This window comes from Nicotiana tabacum, chromosome 8, assembly GCF_000715075.1.
Source record: "Nicotiana tabacum cultivar K326 chromosome 8, ASM71507v2, whole genome shotgun sequence".
Taxonomy (NCBI): Eukaryota; Viridiplantae; Streptophyta; class Magnoliopsida; order Solanales; family Solanaceae; genus Nicotiana; species Nicotiana tabacum.
This window is the reverse complement of record NC_134087.1, coordinates 85,218,154-85,245,227: the sequence shown is the minus strand read 5'-3', so window position 1 is coordinate 85,245,227 and position 27,074 is coordinate 85,218,154. Positions and strand designations below refer to the sequence as shown.

The 27,074-nt window shown below is 42.2% G+C and overlaps 1 long non-coding RNA gene across 1 annotated transcript; it reads right to left on the bottom strand.

The window, feature by feature from the left end:
• Window positions 1-19,778: 19,778 nt before the first annotated feature.
• Window positions 19,779-22,106, bottom strand: LOC107767118 (uncharacterized). The gene is made up of 3 exons (XR_012694121.1): window positions 21,967-22,106; window positions 20,054-20,818; window positions 19,779-19,978 (listed from the first exon to the last, which is right to left on the bottom strand). It is a non-coding gene; the product is annotated as an uncharacterized LOC107767118 (long non-coding RNA).
• Between the last annotated feature and the right edge of the window lie 4,968 nt (window positions 22,107-27,074).

Below are 27,074 nucleotides of genomic sequence, written 5' to 3'. Positions count from 1 at the left end.
GCCAACTATCTGAAGTCGCTGGCTTCAGAGAACGATAAGAAGAAAATACACTATCTTTCGGGGGAATTTATGTTGAATAATTCCATGCACAATGCAGCAACGATATCGTACTTGCTTTCTTTATTGCTTGTCTTTACTTGACTTGTTTCAACAGGGTTTCTGACTTCAATATTTGTTTTATAGGCCAACTTCCTCGCTTCCGAGGGCCTTCAGATATTGATCTTGACAGAGAAGAACTTATGTTAGAGTGGGATCAACTGTTGGCCGAGAGGAACCAACTCGCGGCGCGCCTCCCGGTGCTAAAAGCGAAGGCTACTAAAGCTGCCGAGCTTGAAGATCGGTTGTACCAGAGTGAGCACGAGGTAATGGCTCAACGTCAAGAAGCCACTCAGCTACATGCACAACTTCAAGATGCAAAGGCTAAGTGATATGAGTCTCAAAATGTTGCTCTTGCTACTACCAAGCGCAAGTCTGCCTTCATTTAACGAGCAAATAATTTGGAGGCAACTTTGATATCCAAATCTAAAGAGGTTGTTGCTGCCGAGGAGAAGAGGGTCCGAATGGAAGATAGGTATAAGAAGATCATAGATCAAAATAAGTTTCACATATCCACAATCCGTGATCTCGATCTTAGCCTCAGCGCCATGAGGTCCGAACAGGATGGCCTTTTGACCGAGGTTGATAGGCTCAAAGCAAAACTTCAGCACCAAGGGGATTCCCTCATTATTAAAAAAACATACTCTATGTACAACATGAAGAGGAAAACCATGGAAGAGGCCATAGCGGGCGTTTTGATATCAACGATGAGATTGCCAAGGCCCGAACGCTAGAGTTAACTACTCGAGAACATCTCCAGGCTTAGCCTGATGCAACTGATTCTTCTAATCTTGGTTCCAAGTTTTCGAGAAACGAGGAGGAACTCGAAGAGAATGATGATGAAGTCCAAGATCCTGCATCGGCGGCAGATCTGCCTACTTCTCCTGGGGCTGTATATGCCTATTTTCCTCCGAGTTCTAGTGGTGGCGAAGTTTAGCCTTTTTGCTTTCATTTTCTTTCGTTGTTTACCTTTTGTATTTTTGTACTTATGCCGCTTGGCATGTATAAATAAAAGGACCTTTTGTTTAAGTGTTGCATAACGTTCATTCTTTTTGTGTCGAATTAAATAAGGTTTTGGGTGTTTTTTCTTCCAATAGCTTTTAGGTTCCGGGCATAAACTCTTCCAAAACTACCCTTTACTATGAGGGTTTCATAAAAGAGGCCCCTCTTATGTTTACGGTGCTCTTGAAGTGGACGTCTCATGTTCATTCCGGCACTAGCATTTGAAGTTTTTAGTTAACTTTCAAATGATAAATATAATTCATCGTTTGGACAAGAAACAAGATAAAAATAAAAGGACTTCATTTTATTTATTCTATCTTCAAAATCACATAAGCATTCATTCGCTGAAAGAAAAGAAATTACCAATACATGTGGCTAATTTTTACAACTTGTTTCGACGGGGCTAGTGTGCAGTTCCCGATCCCGATGAGACATTATTGTTTCTGGGTCTCGCAGTCCCAGTTTTCATGGAAATCAAGTTTCTGTATTCTCATATTATCTCCCCTAGTGTTCGAATGCGAAGAATGCGAATTGCAACACTGAGAATCTTGCACCTTTGAGGATCCCACTAATGTGAGGGTTGAATAATCTTTGGTTCGATAGCAAGCTTTGTTTCCCCTTAGGAATTTTGCCATCGAGCCAAAGATTATCTAACCATCCCCTAGTGGCTTGTTGTTTCAGTGCCTTCTCATTTAAAAAGGTCTTAATCTGATGATGCTCCTTCCGTAGTATGCTTTTCGTTGCTTCCTCATTAATAACCTTGCCAGGAAAACCCATTTGGGACAAAAATTGGCCGACGGAAAAAAGAGTCCAGCACATACCTTCAGTATAAGCAGGATCCATCAGCAGTAATACCTTTTGAGGTGAGTCAAGTTCCAGTTGCTTGGCAATTTGACTCGATGTTGATTGTATAGTTCATATGATCCCTTCCTGGTGATGGCTAAAACCCGATAGGGTCCTTCCCATGTCGAACCCAGCTTTCCTACATTGAGCTCTGGGGTGTTCTAAGTCACTTTCCTCAAAACCAAGTCTCCCACTTTAAAATAGCGGAGATTGGTCCTCCGGTTATAGTATCTTTCCATCCTTTGTTTCTGAGCTACCATTCTTATATGGTCCAAGTCCCTGCGTTCGTCAAGCAACTCCAGTTTGACTAGCAATGCCTTATTATCTGCCCTGAAGTACCACAAAGTCAGTTCTCCAACTTCTACCGAGATCAGAGCTTCTGCTCCGTATACGAGAGAAAAAGGTTTCTCCCTCGTGCTCGACTTGGCCATCTATAGTATGCCTATAGTACTCCCGGTAACTCTTCGGGCCACTTGACCTTGGCATTTCCAACCTCTTTTTGAGGCTTTGAATAATTACCTTATTGAGTGACTTCGCCAGCCCATTTGTGCTCGGATGGTATGGTGAAGATGTGATTCTTTAAATTTTTATGTCTTTAAGAAATTTTATGGCTTTGAAGCCTATGAATTTTGGTCCGTTATTGCAGGAAATCTCCTTTCGTATTCTGAACCGGCAAATTATGTTTTCCCAATGGAATTCGACCACTTCACACTCACCGATCTTTTGGTAGGGACCTGCCTCAACCCATTTAGTGAAGTAATTAGTTAAAATTAAAAGAAACCTTACCTTCCCTTCATCACCGTGGATGAACCCAAATTGGCCAGCGCATCCACTTCTACGTTTTGTTCTCGCGAGATGTGGGTGATCGACCACTCCCTGAACTGCGTGAGCAAAGTTTGAACTTTAATCACATACTGTTGCATGTGTTCCTCCTTTGTCTCAAAGATTCCATATACTCGATTTACTACTAGTGGCGAATCACATGTTATCTCTATGACCTCGGAATCAAGTTCTCGGGCCAATTCGAGTCGTGCAATCAGTGCCTCATACTCGGCTTCATTGTTAGCAAAAGGAACAACTTTTATAGCCTGCCTCGGGATTTCTCTCGAGGGCATGATTAAAACCACCCCAAGCCCGGACCCTTTCACATTAGAAGCTCCGTCCATGAACAAGGTTCAAACTCTTGATGTCGTTTCCGACACCATCACCACTTCTTTTGCAGGCAGGAAACCCGGGACTGAAATCGACCACAAAGTCGGCCAAAACCTGTGACTTAATTGCAATCCTAGGCTTATGTTGAATATCAAATTCACTTTTCGCAGGGGAAACATTGTCACCATGGCTATTGGGTGACATTGAAAATTAAGGCCTAAGCTTTCAAGAGGCGACTACGAGAGCTAAGGCCAGTTTTTCGAGGTGCGGATAACGAGTTTCCACACGCAAAATATTTGGTGTTTGGTGTTATTTTGAGCGTTCCGAAGGTTGGAATAAGTTTGAATGATGTTATGGGATATGTTGGCATGTTTGGTTGAGGACCCGAGGGCCTCAGGTGAGTTTTTGGGTGGTTAAACGGATCATTTCATGTTGAAGAAAATTGAAGAAAAACTATTGTTGGTGTTGCAGGTTTTTGACCTTCGCATTCGTGATGGATGTCTCACGATCGCGAAGGGTTAGGATGTGAGCAGTGGAATTGGCCTTCGCGTTCGCGAAGGTGGTCCCGCATTAGCGAAGGGTTGAGGCTCGTGGTTATTGTGTTCACGAGGGTTTAGCCACGTTCGCGTGGAGGAAAGGTGAGCATCTGGGTCCAGCTCGATTTGTTATCCGCATTCGCGAGTGGGAAGTCGCGTTCGCGATGAGTTGGGAAGCTAAGCCTTCTTGTTCACGTACAAAGAGTCGCGATCGCGATGAAGGAAAAAGTGGTAAACTCAGGTTTGTGCTTCGCGAATGTGAGGCGTTGACCGCGTTCGTGAAGAAGGATTTTGAATAGCTGGGAAGAATGTCATATCCGCGATTTTGGGTCTAAGTTTCACCATTGTTGGGCGATTTTGGAGTTTTTTGAGGAGGATTGAAGAGGGAATCAAGGGGAAACACTTGGAGGTAAGATTTATGGACTTAATACTCAATCCTAATGTGATTTATACCTAATTAATCATGGAATTTGTGGAATTTACGCCTAAAAAATGGAAGTTAGGGCTTGGAATTTGGAGACCTAAATCTAGGGATTTGAAGGGTCATTAATGGTCAGATTTTGATGTATTTGATATGTATAAACTCGTTAGAGTGTAAGGATTCTAGTTTTGTGATTTTTACCAGAATCTGAGACGTGGGCCCGGGGGTCGGGTTTGGCCAATTTCGGGATTTGTGATGTAAATTGGTTATTTTCGAGTGGGCTTTGTTCCCTTAGCGTATTTTGATGGTATAAATCTATTTTTGGATAGCTTTGGAGCATCCGGAGGCCGATTCGAGAGGCAAAGACATTGCGGGCTAGAGTTTGGATCGGATAGAGGTAAGTAATAATTGTAAATGTTGTCTTGAGGGTATGAAACCCCGAATTTCACATCGTTGTGCTACTTTGAGGTGACGTGCACGCTAGATGACGAGCGTGAGGTTGTGCACCGTTGGAGATTTTGACTTAGTCCGTACCGTATGATTGTTTAACTGCGTATTTGATTGAAAACTGTTTGCTATCATCATGTTTTGGACTGAATGCCATATTTGGGCCTCATGCCAACTGTTTTGGACCCTTAGCGGATTTTTACTACTATTTCTCACTGTTTTGACTTCATATTTGTTCTCAGTCATGCTGTATTCTACTGTTTTCATAACTCAGCTATATTTACTCTGTTTTGACATCTTAAATAATATTTTGGGCTGAGCATTATATTTTATTGTGCCCAAGTGGCTTTGAGAGATTTCTTACTGAGTGAGGCCGATGGCTTGTGTTGTGAGATGATTATGGGAATGGGTAGCGCACCGCAACGGTATTGTGCTAATTCATGATTATGAGGCCGAGTGACTGAATTGTTACGCCACGAGGTGGTTTGATATGAGGCTGGGAGCCTGTTTGATTATGCCACGAGATGGCTTGTTATTACGCTTGGGCCGTAAGGGGCCCCTCCTAAAGTCTGTACACTCCCAGTGAGCGCAGGTACCTAGTGTGAGATGTGCTATAGCCCGAGGGGCTGATGTTGTTCCATGTTATTGCCCAAAGGGCTAATACGAGTGATTGTGAGATAGCCCGAGGGGCCGATTCTGTTGGTATATTTCCCGAGGGGCTGATTTATGTATCTATCTTTTCTCGCTATTTTCATTCACTCATTTAAACTGCTAAAAGATGTTTTAAAGAGGTTTTTACTGAACTAAGGTGTTTCTACGAGCTTTTACTGTTTTATTGCATTGCTCTAGTTTTATACTGCCTAGTTGTAACATTTTGTTGTGTTTTACGTGTTTTCTTATCGCTCAGCTACCTTTACTTTTATTACTTACTGAGTTGGCGTACTCACATTACTCCCTGCACCCTGTGTGCAGATTCAAGAGTCTTAGGCTACGCTAGCGAGGGCTAATTTGCTTCCACCGCAGGCTTATTCGGAGTTGACTTGGTAGCTGCTCGGCGTTTGCAGCACAGTGCTTCTCCTTCCTATCTTTACTTTCTTTGTACTAGCTTTGTACTAGACTGTGTAGTCTTTTCATACTCTTAGATGGATGTTTAGATGCTCATGACTGGTGACACCACGATGCCAGGCTGTGTTATTTCCGTAATTGTTCTATTTTACTCTTTATTTTGGGATTTATAGTTTATTTATGACTTAAAATCAATTATTATAACTGTCTTAAATGGTTAGAGGGTTTGTGTCGGCTGGCCTTGTTTCACGCTAGGCGCTATCACGATCAGGTTCGGTTTGGGGTCGTGATAACTTGGTATCAAAGCCTAGGTTACACCGGTCTCACGAGTCATGAGCAGGTTTAGTAGAGTCTCGCGGATCGTTACAGAGACGTCTGTATTTATCCTCGGGAGGCTACAGAACCTTTAGGAAAACTTCATATTCTTGAAATTCTTATCGTGTGAATCTGTTGATCCTAGTACTAAATTTTTGTTATTCTATTCTTTCACAGATGGTGAGGACACGTGCTACCGGTCAGGATGGATGACCACCAGTACCACCAGTTGGGGCCACTAGTGGCCGAGGACGCGGTCGGGGCATGGGTGTAGCCCGCATAGCAACTAGGGCAGCACCTACAAATCTACCAGTCGCCCTAGTTCAGGATCAGGTCACAGTTGTGGACGCTCCAGCAGCATCAGCTTAGGCACCAACTGTGCCCATTGTGATTCCAGTTCTTCAGGAGGCCTTGGCTTAGATTCTATTAGTATGCACTGGCCTAGCTCAGGCAGTCTCAGTTAATCCAGCCGCATCTACTTCTCAAGCTGGGGAGGCACTCAGACTTCCGCCGCTCACACACCTGAGCAGGTCGTGCAGGGGCTTCAGACACGGGGGCACCTCCAGCCCAGCCGGTTGCAACTGTTCAGGACTATGTATCTCCTGCTATGCCAGAGGACGAGCAGCGTAGGTTGGAGAGGTTTGGTAGACTTCAGCCTCCGACTTTCAGTGGTATAGAGGGCAAGGATGCCTAAGGTTTCTTGGACAAGTGTTAGAGGATTCTTCATACAACGAATATTCTGGAGACCAGCGGGTCGTATTTACTACTTTTCAGTTTTCTGGAGCTGCCTTCGCTTGGTGGGAGGCTTATGAGAGGCGTAGACTTGTTGGTGCAGCACCCCTTACCTAGCACCAGTTCTTCGTTCTCTTTTGGGAGAAGTATGTGCCACAGTCTCGTAGAGTGGAGCTGTGCAGGCAGTTCAAGTGGTTGCATCAGGGAGATACGACTGTGATGCAGTATGAGATGAGGTCAGAGTTAGCTCGTCATGCTGTTTGGTTGGTTCATACAGAGAGAGAGAGAGGATTAGGAGGTTCGTTGATGGCCTTACGTATCAGCTTCGGATTCTCATGATTGGGGAGAGGGTGTCTGGGGATACTTTTGAGGAGGTTGTTGACATTGCTCGCGAGATTGAGTCAGTTCATCGCCAGGAGCGAGAGGAAAGGAAGGCTAAGAGGCCTCGGGGATCTAGTAGTTATGGTGGTGCTCCTTCGAGGGGTCAGTTTCAGCACGGCAAAGGCTGTCCATTCAGACATGCTCAGTCAGCTCACCAAGGTTATCGTGGGGCATCATCGGGTCATGGTTCTCACAGTTCTCATCAGGGCTATTCATCACTCAGTGCCCTTCCAACCTAGAGTTTGTCCCGTGCTTCATCAGTTCAGGGCTCTTCTATGCTAGGTGCATCTAATAGTCATTCCGGTGCTAGGGGTTCCCTTCAGTTATCGTCTCCAGCACCCGAGAGTTGCTATAAGTGTGGAGAGTTGGGTCATATATGGAGGCAGTGTCCTCGTCGTCTTGGAGGTTTATCTCGGCAGAGGAGTCAGCCATCGGCTTCAGCGCCAGTTACTTCACCACTACCCGCCCAACCAGCTAGGGGTGGAGGTTAGTCAGCTAGGGGTTGCCCTAGAAGGGGAGGTCGATCAGGTGGTGGTCAGACCCATTTCTATGCACTTCCAGCTAGACCCGATGCTATTGCTTCAAATGCTATGATTACAGGTATTGTCTCAGTCTGCCACAGAGACGCCTCTGTGTTATTTGATCTCGGTTCCACTTTTTCATATGTGTCATCATATTTTGCTTGTTATTTAGATACGCCCCGTGAGTCTCTTATTTCATCTGTTCGTGTATCTACTCTGGTAGTGATACTATTATTGTGGACCGTGTGTACCGGTCGTGTGTGGTGACTATTGGGGGTCTGGAGATCTGAGTGGACTTGTTATTGCTTTGTATGATGGACTTTGATGTGATATTGGGCATGGATTGGCTATCTTCGTGTTGTGCTATTTTGGACTGTCATGATAAGACAGTGACATTGGCTATGCTGGGTTCCACAGATTGAGTGGCGAGGTTTGACTAATTTTGTCCCTAGTAGGGTAATTTCATTCTTGAAGGCCCAGTGGATGGTTGAGAAGGGTTGTCTTTCATATCTGGCCTTTGTGAGTGTTGTCGGTACATAGACTCCTAGTATTGATTCTGTTCCTATTGTGAGGGATTTTCCCGATGTGTTTCTTGCAGACCTACCGGGCATGCCACCGGACAGGGATATTGATTTTGGTATTGATCTAGTGCTGGGAACTCAACCCATTTCTATTCCACCGTATCGTATGGCACTAGAGGATTTGAAGGAGTTAAAGGAGCAGCTTCAGGAACTTCTTGATAAAGGGGTTTATTTGGCCTAGTGTGTCGCCTTGGGGTGCGCATGTTCTATTTGTAAAGAAGAAGGATGACACGATGAGGATGTGCACTGATTACAGGCAGTTGAACAAAGAAACAATCAAGAACAAGTATCCTTTGCCTCGTATCGATGATTTGTTTGACCAGCTTCATGGAGCGAGAGTGTTCTCCAAGATTGATCTCCGTTCAGGTTATCACCAATTGAAGATTAGAGACTCGGATATTCTTAAGATAGCTTTTAGGGCCCGATATAGTCATTATGAGTTCCTGGTGATATCTTTTGGGCTGACCAATGCCCCATCAACGTTCATGCTTTTGATGAACAACATGTTTTGGCCTTATCTCGACTCTTTTTTCATAGTTTTCATTGATGATATTCTGGTGTACTCCCGTAGTCAGGAGGAGCACGTAGAGCATTTGAGAGTTGTGTTGCAGAGATTGAGGAAGGAGAAGCTTTATGCAAATTTCTCCAAGTGTGAGTTTTGGCTCAGTTCAGTGGCTTTCTTGGGGCACGTGGTGTCCAGCGAGGGTATTCAGGTTGATTCAAAGAAAATAGAGGCAGTTCAGAGTTGTCCCAGACCATCCTCAGCCACAGAGATTCGCAACTTTCTTGGTTTGGTGGGTTATTACCGCTGGTTTGTTCAGGGATTCTCATATATCGCATTGCCCTTGACCAAGTTGACTCAAAAGGGTGCTCCATTCAGGTGGTCGGATGAGTGTGAGGAGAGCTTTCAGAAGCTCAAGACTGCCTTGACCACAGCTCTAGTGTTAGTTTTCCCATCAGCTTCAGGTTCCTATACCATGCATTTTGATGCTTCGAGAGTTGGTATTGGGTGTGTGTTGATGCAGGAGGATAGAGTTATTGCTTATGCTTCTCGTCAGTTAAAGCCCCATGAGAAGAACTACCCTGTTCATGATTTGGAGTTGGCTGCCATTGTTTATGCGTTGAAGATTTGGAGGCATTATTTGTATGGTGTGTCTTGTGAGGTTTTTACTGATCATCGTAGCCTCCAACACTTGTTCAAGCATAAGGATCTCAATTTAAGACAGCGGAGATGGTTGGAACTGCTAAAGGACTATGATATCACTATTTTGTACCATCCGGGGAAGGCCAATGTGGTGGCCGACGCTTTGAGTAGGAAGGCGGTGAGTATAGGGAGTTTGGCGTACATTCCAGTTGGGGAGAGACCTCTTGTAGTTGATGTTCAGGCCTTGGTCAATCGGTTCGTGAGGTTAGATATTTTGGAGCCTAGTCGGGTATTGGCTTGTGTGATTTCTCGGCCTTCCTTATTTGATCACATCAGAGAGCGCCAGTATGATGATCCTCATTTGCTTGTTCTTAAGGACAGGGTTTAGCACGACGTTGCCAGAGACGTGACTATTGGTGATGATGGGGTGTTAAGGATGCAGGGCTGGATATATGTGCCCAATGCAGATGAACTTCAGGAGTTAATTCTGGAGGAGGCCCATAGCTCACGGTATTCCATTCATCTAGGTGCCGCGAAGATGTATCAAGATCAGAGACATCATTATTGGTGGAGGAGAATGAAGAAGGACATTATGGGATTTGTAGCTCGGTGTCTCAATTGTCAGCAGGTGAAATATGAGTATCAGAGACCGGGTGACTTGCTTCAGTAGATGGATATTCTAGAATGGAAGTGGGAGCAAATCACCATGGACTTTGTAGTTGGGCTCCCACGAACTTTGAAGAAGTTCAACCTATTTGGGTGATTGTGGATCGGCTGACCAAGTCCACGCACTTCATACCTGTGTGTACTACCTATTCTTCAGAGAGGTTGGTAAAGATCTATATCCGGGAGATTGTTCGTTTGCATTGTGTCCCAGTTTCCATCATTTCAGATAGGGGCACTCAGTTTACATCACAGTTTTGGAGGTCTGTGCAGTGAAAGTTGGGTACTTAGGTTGAGTTGAGCACAACTTATCACTCTCAGACGGACGGGCAGTCCGAATGCATTATTTAGATATTTGAGGACATGTTGCGCGCTTGTGTCATTGATTTTTAAGGGTCATGGGATCCATTTCTATCGCTCGCAAATTTTTCTTATAACAACAGTTACCAATTGAGTATTCAGATGGATCCATATGAGGCTTTGTATGGGAGGCGATGTAGATCTTCAGTTGGTTGGCTTGAGCCGGGTGAGGCTAGGCTATTGGGTACAGACTTGGTGCAGGATGCTTTAGACAAGGTGAAGGTGATTCAGGAGAGGTTTCGTACAGCGCAGTCGAGATAAAAGAGTTATGCTGACAGGATGGTTCAGGATGTGTCCTACATGGTTGGTGAGAAGGTTCTGTTGAAGGTTTTACCCATGAAGGGTGTTATAAGATTTGGGAAGAAGGGTAAATTGAGTCCTCAGTTCATTGGACCTTTTAAGGTACTTCGGAGGATTGGGGAGGTGGCTTATGAGCTTGCTTAGCCATCCAGCTTGTCGAGTGTGCATCTAGTATTTCATATTTCTATGCTTCAGAAGTATATTGGCGATCCGTCTCATGTTTTGGATTTTATCGCATTTCAGTTAGATGATGATTTGACTTATGATGTGGAGCCAGTAGCCATTTTGGAGCGTCAGGTTCGAAAGTTGAGGTCAAAGGATATAACTTCAATGAAAGTGCAATGGAGAGGTCGGCCCATGGAGGAGGCTACCTGGGAGACCGAGCGAGAGATGCAGAGTAGATATCCTCACATGTTTGAGGCTTCAGGTATGTTTCTTGACTCATTCAAGGGCAAATGTTTGTTTAAGAGGGGAGGATGTAACGACCCGACAGGTCGTTTCATGAGTTACCGCTCCGTTTCCCCCATTTCTACTTCTTATTATCTTGTTCAGCTGTATTATGTGTTATCGGGTTGGTTGGCTCGGGTTCGGAGAGGTTTTGGTAAGGTTTGAGATACGTAGTCTCTTTTGAGTAAGCTTAAGTTGGAAAAGTCAACCGGATGTTGACTTATGTAAAAAATGCTCGGATGTGAATTCCGATGGTTTGGATAGCTTCGGGAGGTGATTTGGGACTTAGGAGCATGATCAGAATGTATTTTGTAGGTCCAGAGTAGATTTAGGCTTGAATTGGCGAAATTGGAATTTTGGCGTTTTCTGGCTGATAGGTGAGATTTTGATATAGGGGCCGGAATAGAATTCCGTAAGTTAGAGTAGGTCCGTTGTGTCATTTGTGACGTGTGTGCAAAATTTCAGGTCATTCGGATGAGGTTTAATAGACTTTTTGATCGAAAGTGGAATTTTGAAGTTTTTGGAATTCTTAGGCTTGAATCCGATGTGAATTTGGTGTTTTGATGTTGTTTTTAGCGTTCCGAAGGTTAGAACAAGTTTGAATGATGTTATGGGATATGTTGGCATGTTTGGTTAAGGTCCCGAGGGCCTCGGGTCAGTTTCGGGTGGTTAAACGGTTCATTTCATGTTGAAGGAAATTGCAGAAAAACTGTTGTTGGTGTTGCAGGTTTTTGACCTTCGCATTCGTGATGGATGTCCCGCGATCGTGAAGGGTTAGGATGTGAGGCAGTGGAATTCTCCTTCGAAGGGCTGAGGCTCGTGGTCATCGCATTCGCGAGGGTTTATCCGCGTTCGAATAAAGTAAAAGTGAGCAGCTGGGTCCAAGTCGATTTGTTCTCCGCGTTCGCGATGAGTTGGGAAGCTAAGCCTTCACGTTCGCGTACAGGGAGTCGTGACGATGAAGGAAAAAGTGGTCAACTCAAGTTCGTGCTTCGCAAACATGAGGCGTTGACCGAGTTCGCGAAGAAGGATTTTGAATAGCTGGGCAGAATGTTTTAAAAGGCCATATCCGTGATTTTGGGTCTAAGTTTCACCATTGTTGGGCGATTTTGGAGCTTTTTGAGGAGGATTGAAGAGGGAATCAAGGGAAAACACTTGGAGGTAAGATTTATGGACTTTATACTCAATCGTAATGTGATTTCTACCTAATTAATCATGGAATTTGTAGAATATAAGCCTAAAAATTGGAAGTTAAGGCTTGGAATTTAGAGACCTAAATCTAGGGATTTGAGGGGTCATTTGTGGTCGGATTTTGATGTATTTGATATGTATGAACTCGTGAGAGTGTAAGGATTCTAGTTTTGTGATTTTTATCGGATCCGAGACTTGGGTCCGGGGGTCGGGTTTGGCCAATTTCGGGATTTGTGATGTAAATTGGTTATTTTTGAGTGGGCTTTGTTACCTTAGCATATTTTGATGGTATAAATATGTTTTTGGATAGATTTGGAGCATCCGGAGGCCGATTCGAGAGGCAAAGGCATCTCGGGCTAGAGTTTGGACCAGATAAAGATTAGTAATGATTGTAAATGCTGTCCTGAGGGTATGAAACCCCGGATTTCACATCGTTGTGATTGTTTAAGGTGACACACATGCTAGATGACGAGCGTGTGGTTGTGCACCATTGGAGATTGTGACTTAGTCCTTTCCGTATGATTGTTTAACCGCATATTTAATTGAAAGCTATTTGTTATCATCATGTTTTGGGCTGAATGCCATATTTGGGCCTCGTGCCAACTGTTTTGGACCCTTACAGGATTTTTACTACTATTTCTCACTGTTTTGACTTCATATTTGTACTCAGTCACACTGTATTCTACTGTTTTCACAACTTAGCCATATTTACTCTATTTTGACATCTTAAATGATATTTTGGGCCGAGCATCATATTTTACTATACCCAAGTGGCTTTGAGAGATTTCTGACTGAGTGAGGCCGAGGGCCTGTGTTGTCACGACTCCCCCTCCGTGAACTGTCGTGACGACACCTAATCTCTACGACTAGGTAAGCCTAACACATGCGGAAAATAAACGAAACTTGCAGAAGAAATAATCAAAAGCCAAAAATAACCGGATGAAAACAGTATATAAAATGTCGCTCGGCATATACAACACAACTTCTCAGAATCTAATACGCTATCCCAAAACTTGGAAACTCACAGAAACACAAGCCTTTGAATATCTAACAGTCTAACTCCAGAATATCTAACAAGGAAAGAAATACAGAAGGGCAATGTTTAATAGTTAGAATAGAAAGGGACTCCTCGGTCTGCGGACGCAGAAGATGTACCTCGAAGTCTTTAGTGCAGTCGCCTCGCCTCACGGGTGGTAGGACTGAGTCAATGTACCTGGATCTGCACATGAAAAACATGCGCAGAAAGGGCATGAGTACACCACAACAGTACTTAGTAAGTGGCAAGCCTAACCTCGGCCGGGTAGTGACGAAGAAGGTCAAGGCCCTACTGAGGTTAAATAAAAATATAAAGTTCAACAATATAAAACAGAATAGTATAAATAAGTACAACAGTGAAAATAACACAGAATATAAATGACAGCAACAACTATACAGAAGCAAGGTAAAAACGGAAGGAAATACAGCTCATCACCAGTAATAACAAATCGGGGATCTCCCATGATACTGTCCTGTAGTCCCAAATACACTTATCCGATAAGTCTTCCGGGATACCGTCCCGAAGTCCAACTCATAGTGCATGGGGATATACCGGAATCCCGTTCCGTAGTCCCAAATGTATATACCCAGTATTGGTGGAATCTACCGGGTGCATTCCCGTAGTTCCATATAACTGTGCAGGGAGGTCTACCAGAATCCCACATCCGTAGTCCCAAATTAAACAGACCAGGGGGAGCTACCGGAATCCCACATCCATAGTCCCAAAATAAATACGCAACAGCAACAGGAAAATATACAAAAATGGCAAATTTCCCATTAAGGTAAACAAGTGATTCTAACCTAACATGCTGCATAGAATTCTGGTAAGGCAGGTTGAACAAATAAAATAATTAAGTCACTTAGACATGCTTTCCTAGGCTAACAGCAGGCTTAATAATGCAAGTAATAAAAACAGGAAAAGAAACATACTAGTAAATACTTAATGGAAACCGGATTTCCAACAATTAGCACAAGTACGCACTCGTCACCTTACGTACAAGGCATTTCAATTATCAATAATACCAAATCCTAAGGGGAAGATCCCTCACACAAGGTTAGACAAACCACTTACCTCGAACAGGCTCAAAATCAACCCGAGACCACGTTCTTGCCATGAGTACTCGACTCCAAATGGCCCAAATCTATTCAATTCAATTTCATAATGTAAATAACACTTCAAGTAACTGATTCTACAATTAAATTCTAAGCAAATACACAAATTTAGGTAAATTGACCAAAACTCCCCTCAAGCCCACGTCTCGGAATCGGGTAAAATTTATATTTTCAGAATCCTCACACTCTCACGAGTCTAACCATATCAAAATTATCCTAATCCAATGTCAAATCCCTTATCAAAACTCAATTTCTTAGTCTAAGAACTTTTTCCCCAATTTCCACCAAAATTTCCAAATTAAAGCATCGATTTAAGTGTTGATTCATGGAAATTAGTCTAAATCGAGTAGTAATTACTTACCCAAATTTCCCAGGTGAAAATCTCTTTAAAAATCGCAATCTCCCGAGCTCCCAAGTCCAAAATATGAATTATGGCTTAAACCCTCGATTTTGGGTTTTAAAATCTGCCCAAACAATTCCTTAATCACGAACGAGGTCAAGTTTCGCGTTAGCAAATCACAAATTGACGTTGACCATTTTTCCTTCTTCGCGAATGCGAAGGCTCAGCTCCCAGCCCATCGCGAACGTGGCTCCTTTATCACGAACGCATAGTTTAAGACCCCAGCCCTTCGCGAACGCAGGACTTCCCTCGCGAACGCGAAGGTCAAACCTTCAGCTCCACATCCTAACCCTTCGCGAACGCGAAGAACAATTGGTCTGCAACACAGCAGCAGTTTTATGCAACTTCAAACATCAAGAAATGGTACTATTGACCACCCGAAACTCATCCGAGGACCTCGAGACCTCAACCAAACATACCAACATGTCCTATAACCTCATTCAAACTTTCTCCAACCTTCGGAACGCACAAAACAACATCAAAACACCTATTTCGCATCGGATTCAAGCCTAAAAATTTCAAAATCTTCTAAATTAAGCTTTTGATCAAAAGTCTATCAAACCTTGTCTGAATGACCTGAAATGTTTCACACACGTCACATTCAACACTACGGAGCTACTTCAGCTTTCGGAATTCCATTACGACCCTCGGATCAAAACCTCACTATCGAACCGGAAACTTCAAAAATTCAACTTTCGGCATTTCAAGCCTAAATTAGCTGCGAACCTTCAAAACACAATCCGAACATGTCCCTAAGCCCGAAATCACCCAACGCAGCTAACAGAACTATCAGATTTCAATTCCGAGGCCATCTTCACACTGTTTCACTACAACCAACTTTCCAATACTTAAACTCTTATTTAGTGACTAAGTGTCCCAAAACTCTCCGAAACTTAAAATTGAACGTCCCGGCAAATTGAAATAGCAGAAATAAACTCGGGGAAAGCAGTTAATAGGGGATCAGGGCATTAATTCTTAAGACGACTGGCCCGGTCATCACATGTGTTTTGAGGTTATTATGGGATCGGGTTGTGCGCCACAATGGTATTGTGCTGATTCATAATTATAAGGCCAGATGGCTTGCTATGAGGCCGAGAGCCTGTTTGATTATGCCATGAGATGACTTGTTATTACACTTGGGCCGTAAGGAGCACCTCCCGAGTCTGTACACCCCCAGTGAGCGCGGGTACCCAGTGTGAGATGTGTTATAGCCCAAGTGGCTGATGTTGTTCCATGTTATTGCCTGAGGGGCTGATACGAGTGATTGCGAGATAGCTCGAGGGGCTGATTCTATTGGTATTTTGCCCGAGGGGCTGATTTATGTATCTATCTTTTCTCCCTATTTTCATTTACTCGTTTAAACTGTTAAAAGATGTTTTAAAGAGGTTTTTACTGAACTAAGGTGTTTCTATGAGCTTTTACTATTTTATTGCATTGTTCTAGTTTTATACTGCCTCGTTGTAGCATTTTACTTTGTTTTACGTGTTTTCTTATCGCTCAGCTGCCTTTACTTTTATTACTTACTGAGTTGGCGTACTCACATTATTCCCTGCACCCTATGTGCAGATTCAGGAGTCTTAGGCCACGCTAGCGAGGGCTGATTTGCTTCCACCGTAGGCTTATTCGGAGTTGACTAGGTAGCTGCTCGGCTTTCGCAGCCCAGTGCTTCTCCTTCCTATCTTTACTTTCCTTGTACTAGCTTTGTACTAGACTATTTAGTCTTTTCATACTCTTAGACGGATGTTTAGATGCTCATGACTGGTGACACCCCAATGTCGGTCTGTGTTGTTTCTGCAATTGTTCTATTTCACTCTTTATTTTGGGATTTATAGTTTATTTATGACTTAAAATCAATTATTATAACTGTCTTAAATGGTTTGGCGGTTTGTGTCAGCTGGCCTTGTTTCACGAGAGACGCTATCATGACCGGGTCCGGTTTGGGGTCATGACAAAGATGGTGTTTTAGCTTTACATAATAGTACTATTCGATAGTACCAACGCCCCTTTTGCCGGGGGCACTACATCTTTAAATGGATGTAGGTGGTTCCATAGCAGACAATGTTGATCGCAACTAGTGGTGCATCCTCTTCTCAGCGGTTTTGGTGAGCCCCATTTCATCTCGGGGTCATCTATTGTATCTCTTGTTCATATTTTTACCACGTTTTGAGGTATGGTTGGGGCCTTGTCGCCAGAATTATCATAACTATCTTTTGTATCTTTAGAGGCTCCGTAGACATTATGTGGGTTGTGTATGGGTTTTAGAAAGGTCAGACGGATTATGTTGTGTTATGGACTCTTGTTTCACTAAGTTGTAAAGTGTATGTATTTTGGGAACTTAACAATGATGTAGCAAAATGAAATGAATTAGTAATGTTTATATATATGATCATTCTACTGTTAAACTAATGGAAACACGCCTTCTTTTGGTCATAAGTGAGTTGGGTAGAAAGTGTCTAACATGCTTGCTCAACCGGGTCCACTCGGTTGAGCAGCGGTCGCACTTCCCCAGTTTGGCGCGTAGCCCCCACAAATAAAAGCAATTAGTAATTTAAAACACTTATGGGGTAAATTCCCTCTTACAAGGTTAGGCAAGAGACTTACCTCATCTCAAAGCTCGCTTTCCAGCCTACAAATTAGTTCTAAAGCCTAAACTTGGTGCCAAACAATCCGAAGCTAGCTAAATATTATATAAATTAATCAATATATGCTCACAAGTTCATAACTTAGCTATTAGAATAATTACCCAACCCAAATTGGAAGATTCCTAAAATTTATCCCTGGCCCACAGGTCTGGATTCAGAAATTTCCGAAGATAAATGTTACCCATAAACTCAATAACTCAAATATATAATTTTCACTCAATTCCAAAATTATTTTCGTGGTTAAATCCCATTTTTATCAAAACCTAGTTTTTTCAACTAAACCCATAATTTTCTTTATATGTTAAAATTTACCCATAATCTATGTATTAAACTCACATTGGGTAGGAATTACTTACCTTCAATAGCTAGGTGAAACTCCTCTCCAAGAAGCTCCAAAATCAGCTAAGGAAATGAAAAATGGCCTAAGTCACATTTTTAAAACATTATGCCTAGGTTTGTGCCTTAATCACGATCGCGAACAAGCCTACACGATCGCGAAGGCTAAACTGTAAGACCCAGGAAAATAACTCTACGTGATCGCAAGAAGGAACTCGCGAACGTGGTGCACTAAGCAGCCCACTAATCGCAAACGCGGGCCTCCCCTCACAAACATGAAAGGAAATGGAGGTTCCCAAGACCAGGCCCAGGTTTCCACGCGAACGCGACTTGTCAGTTGCGAATGCAAAGGCCAAGGATTCCAACCCTCTGCGAATGCGGCCCCACTTTCGCGAACGCGAAGAGAAAAAGCTTCCAGTCCCCAAATCCTTCATCGTGAACGTGAGGGTCCTTTCTCGTTCACGAAGAAGGAAACTAGAACCAGCACACAAGTAGTTTTGGACTTAGCTCCGGGTGATCCAAAATACACTTGAGCCCTCCGAGACCTAGGAGTGGCAAGAAGTGCGGGGCGGTGCGGGTGCTGATCGGTTTCAATCTGAACCTGTGAAATTTAAACCCACCCCGCCCCGCTCTCCTCCTGCGTTCACCCGTCCTGCCCTGCACCCGCAATTTTTTTTTATTTATAAAAATTCTTTCTTTTTTAGAAAGTTAGACTTAAATTTGATGTTTTTAACAAAAAAATTAATTATATCCAAATTGTTCTTTAATTCCCATCTTTTGCCTCTAAATCTAGTGATTTTACCTATAGAACAAGTGAATTCCACCCTCAACTACAATTCTGATTGTGTTTTTCTCAAATCTCTACGTCTATTTATGATTCCGCAAAGTAAAGCAATTGAGAGCAAAAGATTAGTTTTCAGAAGATGTTGGAAATTTTTAGCAACAATACTTTAAAACTAATTTAAAAAGTTGATTGCAAATACATCTGATAGCATCAATTTGAGGTTCCATTCCTGCTATTATACTCATCTCTACCGCAATCTTTCTAACAATATTCAACAGATTAATCTTTCCCATGTGGGAAAATTAACAAGCCAACCTGTCACGCCCTTCAAACAACATAAATACAAATTTTCTTTTCTTGACATTAAAATGGATCCCCTCCAAAACTAAGATCAAATTAAGCACAACTTAGAACAGATCAACAATATCATAACTAACACTCAACCATGAGTATTAATAGCTTCCCAGACTAGATTTTTCAGAATAGGCTTCGTTAAATCCCGCGCTTGCAAAGCTGTAGTTTTGGAATGTCAATGCATTAGCCTTCAAGAATGATGCCCAAGGTAAACCGTATTGTTTGTAGAGTTCCTTCACAAAGGGAGATATTGGTAATCTTGGAAACAAATGATGTTCAGCTTGAGACTGCAATCCACAAAATGAAACCAATCCATCTAACCAGGACATGCTATATAGAAAGTGCCACTAGTTTGCTTCTCAAACCGAAAATTTCCTTTTGGTGGTCCAACATAAATCTCGAATGAAAAATGGTTCAAACAGAGTTGAACATACTGAATTCTTGTCATAGTGAAACTAGCAACAACAAACATGATACATTCACCCCATCTAGGCAAACAAGAAACAAGCAGTAGATACGAAATCCAAAAAACAAGCAGCCTGAGAAGGTCCTGAATTCGATTAGGAACATTTTTCTTGGACACCAACAATATGAAATTATGGATGATGGTGCAAACAAAACAACCATATATACTCACAGTGAAACCAGGAAACCAAGAAAAAGCAAAGCATCAATTAGGTTGAACATTAAGTAAAACAGGTTTAGAAACATCAGAATAAACTCTACATTTATCGACACAGGTCCCATTGAGCAGGCTGCTGTGGGAGTATCAATTGTTATATTCAATCAAGCATCAAAGATTGCAATAAAAGCAAGGAATAGAATAAAAGAGATGCTGAAGCAATGGATACGGAATTAGAACTCAATGCCAGAACCAACAACGTTGGACCATAGACCATAGTGTTGAAGCAAAAACATATCTAAAGAGGCATAGGAGCAGTAGCTTTAACAAACTACAAAGTCTGTTCAGCAAGACAACAAGGTCTAATGGTATATACTCAACAAAATCTATCAACAAATGACATTCTCTTCCTCTTCTATCGACCACTTGAACCCGGCTCTTCCTCTTCTTCAAGTAATGTTGGACATGAAACTTTGTCGACCGTTGAAGCCAAACCTAAATAGAAACATATATAGTATTAAAAATTGAAAATCACTATTAACATTACAAATTATTGAAAAAATCACTTACCATTTATTTCATTCCATAACCAAGTGTGAGTATACATTAAAGCCTCCAAAGTAGTAGGATGAAGTCTACTACGATGCAGACTAATCAATCTCCCTCTAGTACTAAATGCAGATTCTGAAGCAACGGTAGAGACAGGAATGGGTAAGAGGTCACGAGCCATTTTTTGTAAAGTAGGAAATTTTAATACGTTTGTTTTCCGCCAACTTAAAGTGTCAAATGATGGCGTGTGGGGTAGCACATTTTCTTCTAAATAAGAATCCAATTCTGATCTTGTATCCACGTTCGAGCTACTAGACGCGATAAACCTTTCAAAACTTGACAGTCGGTCATCCTCAACATGACCAACAACTTCACTAGAACTAGATGCTTGGGATGACTCAGCTCCTCTACTCTTATATTCTTGAAAGAGATCAACACAATAGTTTTGAACTTCTTAAATTTTATTTGAAGCAGCTTCTCCACCATAAATATGTGTAAGATAGAACTCCACCAACCTCATCTTCTACCTCGGATCTAAGATAGCAGCTACACCTATCAAATTATGTACTTCATCCCAATATTTCTTAAATTTCAACAACATTGATGATGTCATAGATCTAATCAAAGGATTTAAACTTTTCACCAATGCTTCCAATTCTAGCTTAATATTACAAACTTTAGATAAGTATTGAGTAGAAGTGGGATATTGAGTCCTTGAGAATTCTTCAGTGATATGGTAGAAAAGTTTTAATGTATCACAAACTTCTTTTGCTGCACTCCATTGCCCTGCGGTTGGAAAACAATGATAACTAAGCTCACTTAGGCTCAACTTCATAAACACATCTTTGTATTCCAAAGCTGTTCTCAATATTAGATATGTTGAGTTCCACCGAATAAGGCAATCATACTCTAATATTTTGGGGCAATCATACTCTAACTTTTTGTTACAAGAAATATGTAGCAATCGTGCAGCTTCTTCAAACCTTTCGATTCTGCCTGAAGACCCTATCCAATATAAGACACTGTCACGCACATTATTAATACTATCTTGTATCACCTTTAGTCCTTCTTGCACAATCAAATTCAAGATATGTGTGGCACATCGCACATGTATAAAATAAGCTAAATTAATATTATCAGACATTTCTAAGTGCACATGGAAAATGAAAAGAGTCAATTAAGCAGCTTATGACAGAAACTATATGCAGCCCAAAGCAGTTTATGATAGATACATGGAAATACAACAAAATCCAAAGAAGGAATAAAGAACAAGTTTCGAAACATTTCATTCAACTTTATGAAACAAGCCAATATTAGAAGATAACAACATATATGAATCTGCAACAGAGCTTGCAGTTTGACTAGCAGTATTAGTGAATGAAATAAAACAGAACTATGCAACTATTTTACTGAGGCATGTATTGTAAAACTAGTGCCACTCATCAATGGAAAAAGTCATATACAAAAGAAAACCTTTTCTTTGTAAGGAGTACTGATTGACTAGCTATAAGCATATATACATCAGTCATCTTTATATCAAATATAATTTTAATTATACTCATCTTTATATCAAAAAATATGGTGCAACAGAAACATGTTGAATTAGTGAACAAGTTCCACATTCCTAAATTCAATGACCCAAGTTCAGAGAAATATCAATTCCATTGGCTTTATACAAATGGTCTACTTGGATTTATATTTATCTTGGCCTTCTCTACACAACCTTAAAGAAGGAAATGTCAGTCTTTATCACTAATGCCCATAATGTATTTGATATAATTTCTCATAGAAAAATAAAAAATGCAAAGTTTTAACCCAAAATTAAATAGGAATTTCACAACAAAGATAAAGCCCAAAAACTTAATTCAAAATTACTAGAACCAGAAAATGGAGCTATAGTGAGAAATATAATTCAAAGATGAAAAGGGACTCACAATCCTTGATAAACCACAGAATAATGACCTTCACAATTGAAAGTTGCCGTAAATTTCTCTGATTATCGAGCAAGACTGAGAGAGGACTAAAGAGAGTCTGAGAGAGATGAGCCGTAAGAGACTAAGAGAGAGAAATTTGGACTAGGGTTTTAATATTTAGTCTTTATGTCTATTAGTTTAAAAAAATTAAATCCCAACCCGCGGCCCGCCCTGCCATGCATTTTTTTAATTAAAAGATTGAACCCACCCCGTAACCGCAAATTCTCAAACCTGCACCGCCCCACCAACATTCAAACATGCCCCGTCCCGCCCCGCACCGGCCCATTGCCATCCCTACCGAGACCCTGTCCAACTACACCAACAAGTTCATAAACATAATACGGACCTTCTCGAACTCTCGAAAATCATAAAACAAAATCAAAACTAAAAATAGCATCCCAAAACCAAATTGAATCAAATTATGAACTTCAAGTTTTCAACTTGTTCCGGACGCACCGAATCATACTTAGACTACTCGAAATGACACCAAATTTTGCGTGTAAGTATTAAATCACCATACAAAACTATTCCCAAGCTTGGAATCCCAATTGGATCTTGATAACACCAAATCCTACTTCAAACCAAATTTAAAGAACTTAAAAATCTTTAAATGCGCTAACTTTCAATATTAAGTGTCAAAATGCTCTCGGATCATCTGAAACCCGATCCGAACATATGCCCAAGTCCAAAATCATCATACAAACCTATTGGAATCGTCAAATCCCATTTCCAAGGTCATTTACTCAAATCATTGACTCAAGTAAAACTTAACCATTTTAAGCTAATAATAAGGAAGTAGTGTTCCATTTCCAACTCGAACCCTTCAAAACCCAAACTAACCATCCCCACAAGTCATAAAACAGTAAAAGCACATATGAAAAATCTTAATTAGGGAAACAAGAATCTAGAAAGCAAAACAACCGGTCGGGTCATTACATTATCCACTTCTTAAACAAACGTTCATCCTCGAACGGGTCCAGAAGCGTACCTGGAGTGCCGAATAAGTGTGGATATCTTCTCCGTATGTTCTCATTGGTCTCCCAAGTTGCCTCTTCGACTGGTTGACCCCTCCACTAGACCTTTACTGTAGAAATCTTCTTGGACCTCAACTGGCGAACCTGCTTGTCAACAATGGCAACTAGCTCCTCCTCAAAACCCGGGCTCTCATTTAGCTAAACCGTGCTGTAGTCTAACACATATGACCTATCGACATGATACTTTTTGAGCATAGACACGTGGAAAACCGGATGAACTCCCGATAGATTGGGAGGAAAAGGAAGCTCATAAGCAACCTCCCCAACTCACTTCAATACCTCAAATAGACCTATAAACCTTGTTCTCAACTTTCCCTTCTTCCCAAACCTCATGATTCCCTTCATCGGCGAGACTTTCAAGAGAAATTTCTCGCCCACCATAAATGATAAATCACACGCCTTCTGATCCGTGTAAATCTTCTGTCTAGACTGTGCTGTGTGAAGTAGCTCCTGAATCAACTTTACCTTTTCCAAGGCATCCTTCATCAAATCAGTACCATATAACTTAGCCTCTCCGGGCTCAAGCCATCCAATTGGTGAACGACATTGCCGACCATATAAAGCCTCAAATAGAGCCATCTCGATGCTGGGCTAATAACTATTATTATAAGCAAACTCAGCCAAAGGCAAGAATCGATCCCACTACCCTCCAAAGTAAATCACAGATGCTCTGAGCATATCCTCCAAGATCTGAACCGTCTGCTCTGACTGCCCATCGGTCTATAGATGAAAGGTTGTGCTAATCTCTACCTAGGTCCTCAAATCACTCTGTACTGCTCTCCAGAAATGCAAAGTAAACTGAGGGTCTCTATCTAATATGATGGAAACAGGAACACCATGCAGCTGAACAATCTCCTAAATGTAAATCTGGGCCAATATCTTTGAATAATACGTAGTTACAACTAGAATGAAGTGTGCCGAACACCTTTAGTAACACATAGACGACCCTGGAGTCGCAGAATACCATCCTCACCGATAGTAATATCCTTGGAACCACCCTGTAGTACTGTCTCTATGAGAACCAACAAGTGCGAATTATCGAACTGATGAGCCTTGATCTACTCGAATAATGAAGACTGATCGACGATGAATGCAAGAACTCGGTTGGGCTCTGAAATATACAACCTCACAAGTCTGTTAGCCAAGGACTAAATGTCTAAAGCTAATGGCCTCTCCTCTACTAAAATGAATGCCAAACTACCCATACTCTCCGCCTTTATGCTCAAAGCATCCGCAACAACGCTCGCCTTGCCTGGATAATAAAGGATGGTAATATCATAACCTTTTAGTAACTCAAGCCACCTGCGTTGCCTCAAATTGAGATCCCTCAGCTTGAACAAATGATGCAAGTTGTGATGATTGGCGTAAATCTCACAGGACACCCCATAAAGATAATGCCTCCAGATCTTGAGAGCATGAATTATCACGGCCAACTCCAAAGCATGCACGAGGTAATTCTTCTCGTGGGGATTCAGTTGATGTGAAGTATATGCAATAACTCGCCCCTCTTGCATTAACACACAACCTAAGCCAACACGTGAAGCGTCGCAAGACCTAGTATATATCCCTGAAGCGGAAGGTAATACTAACACCGATGCTGTAGTTAATACGGTCTTGAGCTTATGAAAGCTCACCTCACAACCATCAGACCACCGGAACAGAGCACCCTTCTGGGTCAATCTAGTCAAAGGTGCTGCAACAGATGAGAAGCCCTCCACAAACCGGCGATAATAACCTGCTAACCCTAAAAAGCTCTTGATCTCAGTCGTCGTGGTAGGACGAGGCCAACTCTAAACTACCTCGATCTTCCTAGGATCTACCTTAATGTCCTCGCCTGATACAACATGCCCCAAGAATGCCACAAAATCTAACTAGAACTCGCACTTGGAGAACTTCTCATATAACTTTCTCGCAATGTTTGAAGCACCACTCTCAAATGCTGCTCCTGCTCCTCCATGCTACTTGAGTAGATCAATATGTCATCTATGAAGACAATGACAAACGAGTCAATACATGGCCTGAACACACATTTCATCAAATCCATAAATGCCATCAGGGCGTTAGTCAAGTCGAAGGACATCACAGAAATTCATAGTGGTCATATCTAGTCCGAAAAGTCATCTTCGGAACATTCGAATAACGAATCTTCAACTGATGATACCCCGATCTCAAGTCAATCTTAGCAAACACCCTGCAATTGGTCAAACAAATGATCAATACACAGTAACGATTACTTGTTCTTAATGGTAACTTTGCTCATCTGGAGGTAATAAATGCACATCCGCATAGTCCCATATTTCTTCTTCACGAACAACACCGGTGCACCCTAAGGCGACACACTCGGTCTAACGAACCCCTTTGCTAGCAACTCCTCAAGCTTTTCTTTTAATTCCTTCAACTCTTTCAGAGCCATACAGTACAGTGGAATAGAGATAGGCTGGGTACCTGGAGCCAAATCAATACAAAAATCAATATCACGATCTAGAGGCATGCTTGGTAGATCAGAAGGAAACACATCATAGAACTCCCGTACCACGAGCACTGAATCAATCACTAGATTCTCTATAGTAGTATCCCGAACATACGCTAGATACATCAAACAACCCTTCTCAACCATGTGTTAATCCTTCATTAAAGATATAATCTGACTAGATGCACTAACAAATGAACCTTTCCACTCCAATCTAAAAAACTCTAGCATTGCCAAGGTAACAACCTTGGCATAGCAATCAAGGATGTCATGATATGGAAACAACCAGTTCATACCCAGGATGACCTTAAAGCCGGTTATATCGAGTAATAGAAGATTCTCTCTAGTATCATATCCATAAAAAGTCATGATACATGACTAGTAGATCCGATCTACAACAATAGAATTGCCCACTAACGTGGACACATATACATGAGTACCCAAGGACTCACGAGGAACACCCAAAAATGAGAAAACAGAGATAAAACATATGAATATGTAGACCATGGGTTGAATAGTACCGAAACATCCCTACTGCAGACAGAAATAATACCTATGATCATGGCATCTGAGTCTACTTCATCTAGTCTAGCTGGAAAGGCATAAAACCTGACTAGAGCGCCACCTAACTGGCCTCCACCTCTAGGACGACCCCTACTTGCCTACCCCCCGCCTCTGGGCAGCCAGACGATTGGTGTAGTAGCTGGTGCTATAATCATAGGTTGAGGACCCTGACCCTGCTATACTACCTTGCCCCGAACCCTAGGGTAGAACCTCCTCACATGACCAAGATCCCTGCACTCGAAACAACCTCTCAACGATGGACTACTGACCTGATTTCTGACCTTGATGGACTAAATACCCACTAGAAAAACCCTGAATAGTTGGTAGATGGTAGAAGCTCTCTGGAATGGCACTGAAATAAGGCCGCACTAGAGTACCACGAGGAGGTGGCAGTGTTGGATACGTGGGCCTGCTAGATTGACCCTTCACAAACTAACCTCTGCCCTCAGCCGGAACACCGCTGAACCCTCTAAAATATCGAAATCACTTGTCCTTCGACACCTGCTCTCAGCTCCGCTAACGAACACCCTCGTTTCTTTGACCTATCTCCATAACCAACCCGTAAAAGGTCCCTATCTCAACCTCTCAGGACATAGTGCCCTGGATACTAGAGTGCAAACCTGCAACAAACCTCTGCACTCTCTCTGCATCGGTAGGGAGTATCATAAGTGCATGGTGAGACGATTCATAGAATATCGGCTCATAGTAAGTCACCGACATCTAACCCTATTGAAGCTGCTTGAACTAAAATCACAGCTCTTCCCTCGAAGAGGGTGAAATATAACTATCCAAAAAGAGGCATGGGAATTGGTCCCACGATAAGGGAGGAGAACCGGATGGCCCGCCAAGAAGATCGGACTACCGCTATCTACGGGCCCTGCCCTCCAGTTGAAAGGTGGTAAAGTCCACCCCGTGGGACTCTAATATCCTCATGTTGTGCAGTCTTTCCCTGCAACAATCATAAAGTCTTGAGGGTCCTCATATAGCTCACCTCCAAAGAC